This window comes from Stegodyphus dumicola, chromosome 7 (assembly GCF_044657685.1).
Source record: "Stegodyphus dumicola isolate Sdum_Otavi_A_Nest chromosome 7, ASM4465768v1".
Classification (NCBI taxonomy): domain Eukaryota; kingdom Metazoa; phylum Arthropoda; class Arachnida; order Araneae; family Eresidae; genus Stegodyphus; species Stegodyphus dumicola.
This window is the reverse complement of record NC_140774.1, coordinates 123,383,822-123,398,146: the sequence shown is the minus strand read 5'-3', so window position 1 is coordinate 123,398,146 and position 14,325 is coordinate 123,383,822. Positions and strand designations below refer to the sequence as shown.

Genomic DNA, 14,325 nt, shown 5'->3' with positions numbered 1-14,325 from the left:
GTCCAGCGACTTCTATTTTGGGGACTTTTCATTATAATACAAACGAATTTTAAAGCATCTTTTGACCACACAATGCCATATTTTGAGAAAAAGGCATTTTAGTTAATAAGCTTCAATTTCGTTGATCAGATAAAGATAAGTTCTTTGTCATGCCACAATCACTTTATTTGCCAGATGCGTAACACTCTAATTCTGCTGTTCGGTTTTATGAACATGATCTTACGAAGCAAAGTTTTCAGATAATTCAAGCTGCCCAAAACAACACGAAGGCTAGTCTATGACATTTAACAAAAAGGGCATTATATCTGTACTTCCAGAATGTCAGGAAAGCTAGAGTAAGTGCGTGTGTTTCAAAATCTGTTAAGTGTTAAGGTATTCTTCTGCCTTCTTAGCATACCTTTGTGGTGTAATGGTTAGCAAACTCGGCGAGTATACGACAGGCCCGAGGTTCGAGTACCGGCGAGGGCATTACTCGTTTCTCACGATTCCTGCTTCAAATTAACCTAATGTCTCTACAGTGGCGCCCAAACTAAAACAAAAGGTGGAAGATGATGATTCTTTACCACCAGGATTTGATGACTGGGTCCCCTAATTCTCAGTCGCCCTTTTAAAAGGGGGCTTATATAAGGTATTTCTCTCGCCTTCTTAGCATGCGTTTGTGGTGTAATGGTCAGCACATTCGATGCGTATTCCAGAGGTCCGAGGTTCGAGTCCCGGTGAGGGCACTGCTCTTTTTTCATCTCTCCTGCTTTCAAAAAATACCTAATGTCTCTACGAGTGACTATGTAAAACTCTTTTTCATGCCTTTCTTATAGAGCTGACCTACAAGCAATTTCTGTGAACTTTTAGAATTACGTATTAGTAGACTTGAAATGGCAATGGATTTTAGAAAGATATTTCAAAGAATCCAGTGCAGTCATCAACGTCCTTTGCGCTGAAACTAGATGTACAAGAAAGATGTCTGTAAAATCTAGATGTGGTTTAGTTAAGTGGAACACTATTGTTGGAGAAAAGGTTTTTTTTACTCTACTAAAGACTACAGAGTAATTAGTGCATTTTGACATCATAACGTTTATTCAGGCTAAAACATAACATTTTAGCTGTAATAAAAAGTACTTTCTTCTTGTCTTTCAGAATCCTGTGACTAGTTCTTTATACTTGAAATAAAAATTAACGTTATTATTTTCCCCCCTAAGCGTGGACTGATTTAATAAGAATCCTACGTATAAGGAAAGGAAAGTGCTTTCAATACTTTAGCCGTCACAGAGCTCGTCTGCAGACTAAATATCATTCAATGGACTATCGAAGGAAAATATATTTTCATATAAATGAAAACAATAATGAAATTTGTGAGATTTCATTAAACAATACAACTAAATAAAAATAACAGATGTGAATAAATATGAAGATACATAAAAAGAGTAAAAAAGTTCATTTTGATAAGCTGAGTTTAAATATAAAAATACATAAAAATAAAAACAGGATATGAATATGCGAAATACATTGAAAGTTGGTAGAAGAAGAAATGCTTCAAATTTCTAATGCGAAATTATTCTCTCTCAGGATAGCGCTGAATTATAAAAAAAGTTTTTCTCAATATTGCATTGTAGATCTTTCTACTCTGAGCCACCGACTTAAAAAGGAGTTTCCACTTAGCAATTTTATTATTTAAGCAGCGAGTACTACGTTAGAAAGTTTTTCTTATATTGCAAAGTGAGTTTTCGATCTGAGTATATAGTTTCAAAGAAGTTTCCATTAATTCCATTAAGTGTAGAAATTATATATCACGATGCTGTTATTTGAAATGTGAGTAAAGCGATGAAATGAGTTTAGGTTAAAACAACGCACCGAATAACGATTATTGGAAAAGTTAAACAACAAGATTCAGTGTTGCTTAGAATCAGAAATTTAGAAACATTGCGCTGATTCTTGTTAATAAAGAACAGACACCTTAGGGCCAAAATCAGAGACGTTCTTATACATATCCAAAGACTCGGACTGGATATCTGTCATATCTAATGCTTATTCATCTCCATGTCTTACTAAAATATATTTATTTAATTCTTTTTAATTTATTATTCCAATAATTTCATTTTTCTATGCAATGCTGATGGACGGATCTCCAGAGACTTGCTTATTACACCTTCCGCCTTAGAAAGGACATTAAACTTTTGAAGCATCAGTTGTTGAACTTTTCAAGGACAGTCTTTTCTTAGTATGATTTGTGTACACTATTAATACCAAAAATCAGTTATCTCAGAAAGTCCTCTTAAGGGGTTGATGGTAAAAAAGAGGGGCAGGAGATCCTGGAACCACCCCCCGGGGTGTTCTTCCTCAAAATTGGGGTAGAAAATTTAACAGTTAGCTAGGTTCAGCAATACCTCAATTACCTGTGGTACTACAAAGGTGCTAGCCTAGCTTCTACCTGTACCTGTACCTGTTTAACTTCTTCAATAATCGATGAAATGAGTGTCAGTCGTTGAAACACACGCTTTATGTGTAGGATTATAAACGAACATTTATTCCGTAGTTTTAATAAAAAATTTTACTCAAACGCATATGGATTGAATAGAGCAAATTCTGAACGCTGTAGGTCCGAGTTTCTTAAACTGTGGGTCGCGGACGCCTGCAGTAAGGGGTCGCCAAAAATTTTATCAGTTTTGATATTTCTTTAATTTGTTATAATAATTTTACAATTATCAAATATTTATACATATTGTATCTGAAAATAGAAAGATAAGATGAAGAAGAAATGAAAACGTGTTGCTCATTTTTATAATAGAAAAGTTCATTTTAAGGTAATGACTTAGCAATAGTATATTACAGTACAACGGAAGAAACTGATAGTTTCACTCACGCGTGTATCCGATTTGCGCAATGCTTAAGGGGTCCCACAAAATTTCATAAGTATTATGGGGTCCCCATACCAAAAAGTTTAAGAAACCTGCTGTAGGTTATTAAAAGTAGGTTTTATATCTCTACTCTTGTAAATGAACCTATTATTGAAATATTTCTTGCAAAGGTATCAGTTATCTTTCCCGCGTTACAGAAATCAGCGTTTATTTATAAAATTAGTGTCCTGAATTACTAAAAAATTCGAGTCATGCTTACGATTTGCAACTAGATCAAATGCTGTTTTGAGAACAAGGAAAATTACCCTAACCCACGGCCTCAAGTCATTGAAATCGGAGAAAATGTAATATTTTACACGTCACGACGGACGAATTAAGTATTTTCGTCTGGTTTTCTAGGGGCTGCTTGGCGATCGTCGCGCTTGTTTGGCGTCATAGGTGCTTTCTTTATGATAACCCTAGATTCATCGTGACGGAATGTAAACAAGACTTACCGTATTATTCTCAGTCCGTTCATCGTGAGCAGATGCGTGAGATGACTGTCCCGTTTTTTGCCTCTTATTGGATATTATACTCCCCAGCCGCATTACGTAAGTGATCCATGTGTTTTTTTCCTTGTGCATGCAAGAGTGAGCACCTCAGCGATTATGAAATGTGAAACGTTTTTCTTCATTTGTCATACTTTTAAAGTTAAATAGCTGTATTCACGTGTCTTTTATGCATGTTCATCGGATTATACGAATGCAGCGTTGTGAAACCGGGGAGGGGGAATCCATCTGTGAGGGGGGGAGGGCTATGTTTAAATTTTATTTTGAATAAATAGGTAATTAAAATATGTATGAGAACAGAACTAATGTTTTGTGCTCCTTTTGATGCTTGTATACTAAAGAGTATCTCAAAATTATTCCATAATTTTTTTATTTAATTTTATATTAAATGTAGGAAATGTGTTTTTAGATATCATTTCTTCATTTTTTTAGCCTTCGAATAGTACGGTAGGGATCTACCAGACTGAGTATCACGTCTACCTACGATCTAGATAGTATTTTGTATATCATGATATTTTTATCATTTTAACTCGAAATATTGAATACACTTTTTCAAGTAACTACAAACTCTTACAAAATGCAATTTGCAGGAATTATTTTTAAAAATTGTGATTTTTTTAGGGGGGGCATAGGATTTTGTATTTGAAAATTGATTTCATTTCTTCCTTTATGCACAGTTGTCTCCCATTTTGTGTTACTCTTTCTTGTATATTGCCTGTTGCACTGAATAGTAAGGAAAGAAATTTATTTTAAAATTGTATGCATTATTCAATACTCGTAAGCCCCCGATTCTCAAACGAATCGAAAATGCAAACGCATGAAACTCGCTGCGGTATGAATTGCATGAGAATGAGAACAGGAGAATTAAAAGTAGAGAATAAATCCAATCTTAAAGTTGTATGTTTATTAAGAGACTCGACAATAAGATTAAACGAAATTAAATAATAAATAAATAATATTAAATAAATATTAAATGAAAGTGGATCATTTTTTATTGTTTTATTTTACAACATTACTTTGCACAGCAATGACCAGAGGGCGTAACAAATAATGAATCATGAAATTAATCAAAACCTTTATGTGCACAGTATTTTGTATGAAAACCGTTAAAACATTAATAAACATTGATCAACTAAGTGCGTCCACATCACACAGTAAATCTAACCTTGTTGCTCTTTGTAATGTGTGATACCTATGAATTTTTTCAAAGCTGCACCATAGTAGTTTCCAATCTTATTAACACAACAAGGAGTCTCGTACAATTCTTCATTTTTTGCGTAATATTCTGGTGAAAACTGAATCCCTCTCCACATTTTTTTTGCAGTAAAGTTTTATGAAAAACGGTCTAGGGATGAATTTAAATAGTGATATTTCATACTTATTTAGACTGTTGATTGTCTAATGATTAGAACCTGGTAGTCGATTTTGCACAATATAGAACATTTACACACTTTTCATATTATTACCCAGTAATAGCATCTTTTAGGGCAATCCAAATTTCTCTCATGAAGTATGTTTTCAAAACATAAGCTGCCGCACTCACATATAAAGCATGGAAGCAATATAACCAATTGTGGTCCGCTGATCATCCATTTGTCATCATTCTCTCTGATATGCGTCAGAACAGATTTCAAATTTTCATAATTTTCCTGGAGATTTACGGAGAGGACAACAGGTTCTCTAGGCATAGTTGTTCCAAGTATTCAAAAGAACAAAGCCAGAGCTATTTTATAAGAATGATCTACAAAAAGTTAAAAAGCTTTTAAAAATTTATAATAAAACCAGTGCAAACCAGTTTACTGCCTATTTATTCAATATTGTTCATCAAAATTCCTTTACATTTATTTAAAGTATGTATTGTAATTAAAGTAGGCGAATAAAAGTATAAACATGCTTAGAATGATATTAAAAAAATCAGATTTTTAAAAAACAAAAAAGATACAGGGCTAATAATTTTCAGTGCCCCTTTTTAATTTAATTTCCAAAATGGCATTAAGAGCAACTCAAATATAGGATCCGATACTATACCAGTAACACCAACTTTTATGACCCTACCAGTTAAAGGATAAAATGCCGAAAGTATGTGTAAATTAAGGAGTTTTGAAGGCGGGGTGAACAGGCCACAAAATATTTTCATGATCAAAAAAGCAAACAAAAAAAAAATAGAGAACCTTTATATTGTGTTAAAATTAATTTGGGGCAGGAAGCGTTGTTAAGAAAATTTTATTGATTATTTGATGAATAGCAGGATGCAATTTATGAAACTATATCCTCTGAGATACATTTATAAAACTCACAAAATATTCGTTGTTTGGAGATCTATGATTTTCAGTTCTATATTTTCCGAATTGGTCATAGCAATAAAACTGCACATTTCTTTGGACAACTGTAATTGTTTTTAGTGATCAAGTATTATTTAAAATATTTTTTATTTTTTCTATAAGAAGTAATAGGAATTATTAATTGCGTATTGTTAAAATGTGTGGCATGAAAAGGGGCATAATTCAGTAACAATTGTTAGTAATATATGTGAAATTGAATGCAGATTGTTTTATTTGATTTTAATAGCGTATAAAAAGAAGAAACCCTAAAAACCAAAAGGTGGCATTTCAACAGAATGATTTCTTTATCACTGCAATATTTCGATGTGTAACTGTAATTATAAAAGACCCGTTATACGTTTCCGAACTTTTTTAGGCAAATTTTTTCAGCAAAACATAGCGATGCTGCCAAACGATAATTAGTAGATATGATTCCAAATATATATCAGCTTGCTTTCTTTTTCAAAATATCAGCGATTACGAAAGAATGATTGAATGTACTTAATTGTATATTTTATGCAGTTGATATCTACGGGTAATGATTAAAAAAGTATTCGTGAGAAACAATATAAATTTTCCTCATACAATAGAACTGTCAGGACCTGTTTACGGCAAAGAAAAATTTAACAGTTTTTAAATACGCAGCTCAGAAAATGTAAGATAAAATATTAATTTGCTGACCCGACTTCTCTTAGATTTATCTACCTTATGTTCAGAGCTAAATCGCCTCTAGATTACTACAGACTGTGAAAAACGTTTCAAGAGTACCTGGAAAAGATAAACTGAGTGAACTCTATGAAATGAATGCATATGAATGTTGGAAACAAAGCCACTTCTCATAATCCCCCGCCGTCTTAATGAAAAATATTTACTTTACGTTCTATTAGTTAATTTGAATTACGCAGATGAGAGTTAGACTCGGTGCAGAAAGCGACGTATAGTATATAAGGTATTTCTCCCGCCTTCTTGGCATGCCTTCGTGGTATGGTGGTCTGCACGCTGGGAGCGTATTCCAGAGGTCCGTGGTTCGATTCCCGGCGAAGTCATTTCTCATTTTTCATCTTTCCTGCCTCGAAATAACCTAATGTCTCTACAAGTATTAGTCGCAAATATTGTCTTATTTAATAGTTCGTGATAAATTTATATTTTATAAAGTTGTCTTGTGAAGCTATATAAAAAAACTGGCATGTTTTACTATTGAATGATATCCAAGAAGTTAAAATATCAAATAGTTGAAACGATCGTCTCTGTCACCAAATTACTGACAAACTATGGTGTGAACTGGATTTCAATATAAATGTTATTGAATATGTGTGAAGTGGAGTACATTGTAAAATATTTCATATATTTTTGCTTAGAATCCGCATGTTTATGAGCCTGATTTTTATCAAGTTTGCGAACAGTAAATTATTGAAAATAATCCCATTATTTATACAATCTATATTTTATTCCTTTTTTATTCGAAAGAAAAAAAAAAGAGAATGTTAGAACCAAATCTCTGCTGCTGACTCCTTTCTTTTTCTTTTAATATGAATAGTTCTTTGATACAGATCTTTTTGTAAAAGAACTTAGTCTTATAATTTGGTTTTATTAATCCTGATCAGTGTCCTGTAATGTAATTAAATAGTATTAGGCTATCATTAGTACGTTATTTAAGGCCTCTTGAAACCTTATTATTGAAAGTCCCTTGACAAGCAACTTATGCGACTACAAGCATAAACTGCAACAAAAGTAAACCCATTGACTAAAAATGATCAGAAAATTTTTCAAGGAAAAATAATCAAGCATTGAAAAGAGAAAGATTTTGGAAAGGGTATCACTAAAAATTACATTATAGAAGTAATACTATGGTGTGAAAGCTCTGCTTGGCATATTTCTGCAAACTCCTTTAAAATTACGATTATATTATTGCAGATTTATTAATATTGGTAAAAACAAGGTTTAGATATAACTTTCAAATGAATTTTTTCTTTCTTTTATAATATTATCATTTTAAATTCTTTAATATGAATATATTTAAATTAAAAATAGATGCTATGTAATCTGACATCAAAAACCGATTACATAATTAGTTCTTAACCTTTGAAAATCTGTACCGTTTTCACTGACAAACATTTCATTTTCAGTATATTACAGCCGTCTTATTATGCGGGTTTAATTGCCGACTATGTGTCTAAGGCAACATTATTATTTTTATTTTAATAATAACTTAATCATTTTTAAAACTAGTCCTTTAATTTTATTTTTAAGTTATAGAGGTTAAAAAATATTTTTGTATTATTACTTACGCATATCATTTTTCAAAAGGTCAGTGCCTTGGGTACTAATGTAAGCGGTTGTGCCTTTCAAAATACCTCCGTTGGCATGTCGTGATGGCAGCGTAGTTTTGGTGAGAACAAGTTTTCAGCTCTTTTGCATTTTATGTTCTCTCCCCTCTTCGTTCTAACCGTCCTGTGTATTTCATGTTTCGTAAGCCCTAGGCGAAGCTATTTATTTCCGAACTGTCAGACAGTTATGTTGTTGCCGACCGATTATGCATCGTCATCACGTTCTGTTAGATGGAAGTAAAACGTAAGCCTATACTCCTTTCTTTCTCTCTCTCTTTATATATTTATATTTAGAAGAGGATAAAATTTCACTTTCTGTGATGGCATGTTGAATCAAAAATTGGTAAAGTGTGAACATTTAGTATGATGCAAGTACCAGAAGCATCTTGATGCAAATCATGATCTTGCACTGGAGACGTTGAAAACAGCCACATCATAATGCAAATAGGGTTAATAAAATAAAGACGAGTAGTAAAAGAAAGTTCAGAGATTGCCTGAAGGACATCAGATAAAAAAACGACTTTGCTGTCTTCCGCATTCGGACACCTCTGCATCTTCCTTCCCTCCCCTTGTTGTTTATTTCAGTGGACTACGATGTTCGTTAGTCAGAAATGACCCGCAGTCTTTTCTATGGTATATGAGAAAAACTGGAGAGAATATAACTTTCCACTACTTTCCAATGTAATCCACTTCTCTGCTTTACATTACACTTGTACCGCCGTTCATCAAGCTCGAATATTCTTTCATAATATAGCGTTTCGTGTTGATCACGCAACATGTATTGCCTCTTGCATCTAAGGATCTAATAAAATTCGGAAGCATTTTAGAGGGGTGATGGTTATTTTGTTTATATTCTTATAACATTATTATTTATTTGTTTGTTTAACTAAACAAATCAAAATCTGACGACGCGATACTTGGATTTTATGTAAGATGCTCCAGTATGTTAAATCCCTATTCTTAAGTGTATTAACAGTGTTAGCATTCGTTTTGGAACCGTCATTTGAACAGTGTTAGCATTCGTTTTGAACCGTCATTTTGGAACCGTCGTCACCGTTTTGGAATTTGAGTCGTTTTGGAACTCACCTCCTACAATTTTACAAAATCGAAATCTTGTGAATAAGCTGATATTTAGGAGCTTGGCTAATTTGGCGTTGCATCGCCTCATTATCGATAATTACTTGTCGGTTGCCAACATATAAAGTGAGCACTCATTCGACCGTGTCTTCTGTAATGGAGGTCCAAGTCCATCTTCTGTATGATACGTGCCCAGTTATTTCTGGATATCTCTAGCCATTCATATATGCTACGCCATTATAGAACACTTGTCCCATACTGCGATAAATGATGTCTTTCTACTCCTGGTACATATTCGAATCATAGGCAAAAAAGCACGTGTTTTTCTCCCCCCTCCCATCTTTGGTGTAAATGAACAGTGGTTTAATCTTCTTTTCACCAGAAATAGTAACAGTAAAACGTTCGATTAAAAATAATTAAGGTATAAATGGCGGATAATTTCTGATTTACCGTCATATATTTCCCTGCAGTGCAGAATTCACATTCCATTTCAGATTTTCAATTCAATTACGATTTATTCCATTTGCAAAATCAAATTTCAGTTTACTAAACACCATTTCGAATTATATCTATAATATTAGTTAAAGCTCAAAGATGTCTTTAATTCATCGTATCTTATGAAAAAAGTACAGGCTACCATTTTTTTTTAGTTCTTCGTTTTGATGCGCTGGTATAGATACTGCGCTTTTCTTTTTACAAACTAAAAGTTTTTGGCAGTCTGCATCGAATTAGTGAGTCGGCGTTATTTCTTACCCTCGTTTGCTTCTTTCGAGTTTCTGTATCACATTTGGTACTTTTTACAGTGTTTTAAATCTTTACAGGTTATTACACTTAAATTAGTTAAAGAATAATGTACTTAATACTACAACATCGAATTGTGCATATATTTGAAATTAGTGATTGGTAGTGTGTACTTAACATTTATTTTTCATGCTACTAATATGCCATATTTCCTTGCTATTTTCCTCGTAGCTTATTAGGACAAGGTTCTAAAAACCTGAAAAACATTCGCGTAATTTTCCCCTTCCTCAATGCGCTCAGAGAATTATTTTCCCTAAATGTTAAAATCGAGTCGTTTACGTAGTGATAGTTTTGTCTTACCGACAGAGCCTACAGAGATAAACCCTCGCAAACTATCTGCAAAGATATGCTGAATATTTTCTTCTACTTGTTGAATTTTATGGCAGCCTAATACAAGAACCGACAAATGATAACACTGTGAACGCGAACTAACATTCAGTCTGCAAATTTATTAAGTCATTGCTCATTCACCTTCTCTAATTATTTATGTGTGATTTGGTGCCTCGACAATAAAACGGTCGAGATTCAAGTTAGAGGGAAGTAGAAATGAAGATATCTTATTAGATTCTGTAAAGTAAATAGTTCTACATATTCTTATTGGAATGCAGGTTTCTTTTAAAGAAATAATGTTGCGATAGTTACCTATAGTTTATCCATGACTACTTTACAATTGTTACGATTTTAATCGTATTGCGCCCTTTGGAAATTAAATTATTCGCAAAATTTTCCCCTCTCAATTTTAGACGATAAAATCAATGAACAAAGGGGGGAAGATACCCTAAGAAATATAGCATTAACTTTGATTTGATTGGTTCCAGAAAAGTCGTACGGGTTATGTCTTCTGTATAAATGAAAACCTCTGATTACGATGGTCACTTATAAGTACTTTACAAGTTATTTTTCAGTTCTTTATTGGAAGAAAAAGGGAGATTTATTAGAAGAAAGAGGTATCTGTAAGATGAACGTGCATGAATTACCATATAGAACCGATATTCGTTTTCCAAACTTAACCGTGTAGCGCCAAACCTTTTTAAATACGTTTTCTTGAAGTAACAACATTTGCAGATTCCTGATGGTGGCACACTGTCGACCGATAATTTAATTGTTCACGTGTCGTTATGTTATTTAAAATTCTGTCTCAAATGAAATTTGCAATTCAGATTTCTTAATAAAATAATTTTGAATCATAACAAATGTTGAAAATTGCGGTCAGCCTTTTCTTTAGCTGTTAACTAATTAGTTTTCGTTTATAAATGTACAAAAAAAAAATAATTAAAGTTTTCTTATTTATCAACATTTTCTATAGTTTTTGTTGTTTAATTTATAAAAACACGTTAAAAAGTAATCAAAATCTAAATAAATGTATAGTATTTTTTGAGTTTTAGAAAGGGAGCGGGAATGATCTTCTAACAATTGCAAAAAGGATACACGGGGCAAAACGAGTTAAGAACATTATTACTAGTATTATATTCAGTATTAAAATACTATTAAGTTTTATTTTAAATGTAAATTATTTTTCCTCTGATAAATTACTGATTGATGTTTTACTTTTTCTCATTTTATGCTGTTAAATAATTGTGTCTAAAATAATGTTTTAAATAATAGTAATCGTCTCGTTTAATAAATATGCTGTATAAAATTACTTAAATAATAATAATGCATTCGTTTTACTAGTACTTCTACTTTCTACATCTGTCTGAGTTCATTTTATTCATATTTAATTATTTTTGCAATTAATTATAATTTCAGTAACACTTTAACTATGGCTGGTCGCTATAGTTAACACACTATGATTCGATTATATTTTATGTAATATATGAATGCATAAAGAATTGTTTAAATTCTGTTTGGGAGGGAAAGGAGATGCAGCAACGTCTCCACACCTTCAAATAGAACCGTTTGAAAATTAGACATTTCTAAATTTTGGCGACTGAGATTTTGAAGGTTTCACTTACATTAGTCTACATTCAAAGCTTTTCTTTTCCTCCGTCTGAATGAGGTATTAAAAATCTACATCTGTCACAGTCGACGACACGTGTTTGTTTTCCATCTTTCGATGTCATTTTGTCACTAAGTGGTAGTGAATCTATTATCCTACTGCAGCTAAAAGCATTGTGTCGTTAATATCGAATAAAGTGTAGATTATGAGTTGAAACGCCTAAAAACGTCAAGACCTACTTCGGATGAATGGTTAAGTGAGAAATTTACTTCCTGTGACTTTCCTCAATGTATTTTTGTCCTTGGCAGTGGAGAAAACGGAGAAAACTGTCTTCTGAGTGTGTCTAATTCCTATTTTCCTTTTTTAAATGGTTTCTGAATAATTCAGAATTCTTTCAGATATCAAGAGCTATTTTGTATAATTTCAGTATTTAATGAAAGCAAAAATGCATTCTTTTTTAGTGAGTTCTAAAAATAGTGCCATTAGAAAGAGTAATTTAAGATGCAAGAAAGAATAATCTGAATTCTAAACAGTGAATGAAATAATAAACGTTATTGGAGTTACAGGTATCCAACATGATTTCCTAGGCACTAAGAATGTATTATGTAAGGAGCTCAGTAATTTGCAATGAATCGCGTATATCTCCTAATTACAAAATAGACTTCAGGGAGACAGGAAAAATACAGTACGTCATATAATTATCTTGAGTTATATAAACTAACACTTTTATAACTAAAACCTCTAGAACTCTTAAAACGTAGAAACTAACAAACTGCCATTCTTTTCTTCAAAAGGTGTAATGCAAAGTTATGACGTTACTGGTAGCTTATAAATAAAAATATCGTCGATCCTGATTAAATTACAGGAATTTTAATTATCATTACTTACAACATTAACCATTTTTGGTCATGGATGCAAGAATTTACGTCCTTTGAGCAATTCGGATCTTCTTAAATTTGATCATAAATGGAAATCGCTTCATCAAACCGGTTCGAAAGAGAAAAAAGTGTAGTTTTTCGGTCCGTTCAATCTGTAACTGAGGCCAGTCTACAACAGTCATATTTCAATTTTTTGACATTTTTCATCTTGCATTAGAATAACATTATTTTAATTTATATTCTGATCTACATAAATGAACGATCTGGAAATGCTGTCTTTTGTTATGCATTCAGATGCCTGTCAACATCATGGGCATCTATAATATGTGATGTACATGCTGTAAAGAATCATTTAGTTTTAAACTAACCAGTTTTTGTTTTCAGTTACTTATATTTTTCATCGTCCCTCATTTCCGTTTCTTGCCAGAATGAGATTTCAGTGTAGCATGTTAGCAAAATAGTAGAGAAAGATGCTATTTAAAGAGTTACTTCAGACACAGCGTGTTCTACCCTTCGACCACGTTGTTTCATTGATTTAAGCTTGCTATTTTACGGCCGTGCATATTAATTACCGGTTTGTGTACGTCGGTGGTAGGATTAAGAGCCAACTCGCGTTAGTTTTCTCTGTGCAGCTTTGGCTGATTATTTAGTTTTAATTTTTATAATTCTATTTCTATTTACAGCCAAAAGTGTTGACTCACTTTGTAAACGCCAGAAGTGGGAACTGTACATTCCTTCTTGAGTTAGTAAAAAGGTCTTTTCACCCTTCTTACGTCTTGTCATTCATACAGTTTGAACTAAGCGAATAATCGCTTCACAGTTCAAGTAAAGATCCAGCCAGCAAGTTAATTTACCTAGAATCTTGCAATATATTTAAAATACTATCCAGGTTCCTTAAATCTGGCTTAATCTGCCAAAAACCCATGAAGATATCACATAAAGTTGCTTTTTTACTTAACTTTTAATTTTACATTGACATGATCTGTTTCACCAAGGGATTCTATCAAGGTATGGGGACTCAGCATGGATTAAGAAATTTCTTGAAACATTATGAACAATTCATAAATGAACTTTTGCATTAAAGATATTGTGTATTCATTCATAAACAAATTGTAGCCTTTTTCTAATTAAAACGCTGTAAAACTATCGATTTATATGTTTCTGGTTATTTTTATATAAAATTGGTTAATTGCATTGATATTTTGAAGGGCATTATTTTTTCAACGTTTGATGTTATCGTTCGGTTGATGATATCAAAACAGTCTTGGACAAACGTGATTACAAATTAAGTGAGGCCTATGGTAACATAAACCAGTTCCAAACTTCTAACAGAATTGAAGCGAATTATGCTTGGTCTGAAATTAACCGCAGTGATTTGAGATGGCTGAAATAACCTTTTTATTAAATCAGAACTTGAACATAAAATAAAGGTTTCGCGATTACAGAAACAACAACCTCTTGGGGCGAGGCAAATTAAAGTAACAGTCAAATTCAGAAAGTAGTCGAGGAATGAACAGTTGATTTTAATTCTAGGTTGGCTCACAAATTTTCACCGGCGTAACAATTAAATGACGGCAGCAAT

General features: G+C 32.6%; 1 protein-coding gene across 3 annotated transcripts in view; it reads left to right on the top strand.

Annotated features, from left to right (window-relative positions):
- The window catches only part of LOC118182129 (uncharacterized), a 388,309-nt gene that overhangs the window by 254,596 nt on the left and 119,388 nt on the right, over nt 1-14,325 (top strand). Inside the window, exon 1 of one of the 3 annotated variants that reach the window (XM_035351427.2) lies at nt 3,355-3,442. The exons of the other annotated variants lie outside the window; for them this stretch is intronic. The gene's annotated coding sequence lies outside the window, so the exon portion shown is untranslated. Of the gene's footprint in view, nt 1-3,354; nt 3,443-14,325 lie in introns of those variants that run through there. 3 annotated transcript variants of the gene reach the window in all.